This window comes from Humulus lupulus, chromosome 3 (genome assembly GCF_963169125.1).
Source record: "Humulus lupulus chromosome 3, drHumLupu1.1, whole genome shotgun sequence".
Lineage (NCBI taxonomy): Eukaryota > Viridiplantae > Streptophyta > Magnoliopsida > Rosales > Cannabaceae > Humulus > Humulus lupulus.
In genome coordinates, this window is record NC_084795.1 from 31,737,904 (window position 1) to 31,739,122 (window position 1,219).

General features: G+C 34.3%; 1 long non-coding RNA gene across 2 annotated transcripts; it reads right to left on the bottom strand.

Moving 5' to 3' along the window:
* LOC133821039 (uncharacterized) lies at window positions 1-906 on the bottom strand. 2 transcript variants are annotated; one of them, XR_009887275.1, is made up of 3 exons: window positions 586-906; window positions 413-498; window positions 1-303 (listed from the first exon to the last, which is right to left on the bottom strand). It is a non-coding gene; the product is annotated as an uncharacterized LOC133821039 (long non-coding RNA). The 2 variants fall into 2 exon arrangements; XR_009887276.1 differs by having other exon boundaries at window positions 1-297; window positions 586-903.
* Between the last annotated feature and the right edge of the window lie 313 nt (window positions 907-1,219).

Consider the following 1,219-nt stretch of genomic DNA (forward strand, 5'->3'; position numbering starts at 1 on the left):
TCATCAAAAGTCTAATACTCCAATATCTATTAGTTCAATCCAAGACACAACCCAATTAAAATTTAAAACCAAAAGACTACAACCACAAATCTCAACACATGATTAAAGTTTAAACTTAAAGTCCAAAGTCCAAAGTCCATAGTCCATAGTCCATCACAACACAAATTAAATCTAAGTCTAATCGACTACAACAACACAAATCAAGTTCAAATTTCAAAAGAATAGATAGAAAACAAAGTCCAATCCAAAATCTAGCATTCATTCATTTCATGGCCTGCATCAAGCAACCATGACCACCTGCTCCTAAGACAAAAGAAAGAATAAAATTATAATGTATATATAACACATGCTACATGGTACTTTTAAGAGAAATAAAGCTACTAAACTACAATCTTAGAATTCAACTAGTTACCTTGAGATTTCAATTGTTCTTATCGGTCCCACTCCCAGACCCACTGCCAAGATTCTCAAGTACATAGGTAATACACGAGCCATCACCTGACAAATATTCAATTAATACAAATAAGCTATAATATATATATATATAATATTTCAATTAGAATAAGCTATTAAGTAAATAAATACCTAGAAAAACTTGTTCACATGCCTCTAAACCATCAATCTCATCCATGTATTGTCGAAGCACAACAGGCTCTTCAGACTCACAAGTATACCAATTTTTAGAACAAATCAAAGCCTCCACCATCCTCGGGGATAAGGAACTCCTAAATGAATCTAGGATTCTTCCCCCAGTAGAAAAAGCTGATTCAGATGCTACTGTAGACATCTGAACAGCCAATACATCTTTTGCCATGCGCGCAACTATTGGATACTTGAATCCATTATGTTTCCACCATTGTAGAATATCAAAGGTAGGATCAAGTTTCTCACAACGATCATTCAAGTAGTATTCAAGATCATCTTCTTCAATGTCATCACTAAGTTGTAGTTGCCCTTGAAGAAATGATTCTGTAGTGGAATTGATAACAGGCTGAGATGGTTGAGCTTGAGATGATTGAGATGGTTGTTGTTGTTTATAAAAAGCATATAGCTATGCCAAAGTATTTGTCACCAACTTTATCATTTTTTCAGCCTCACTTGAAGTGTACACAAATTTGAAACCACGATTCACAACCTCTAATTTATACCTTGGATCAAGGATATTGGCAATAAATGTCAACATATTCAGCTTCTCAATCCTTCCCCAGTACTTGTCATA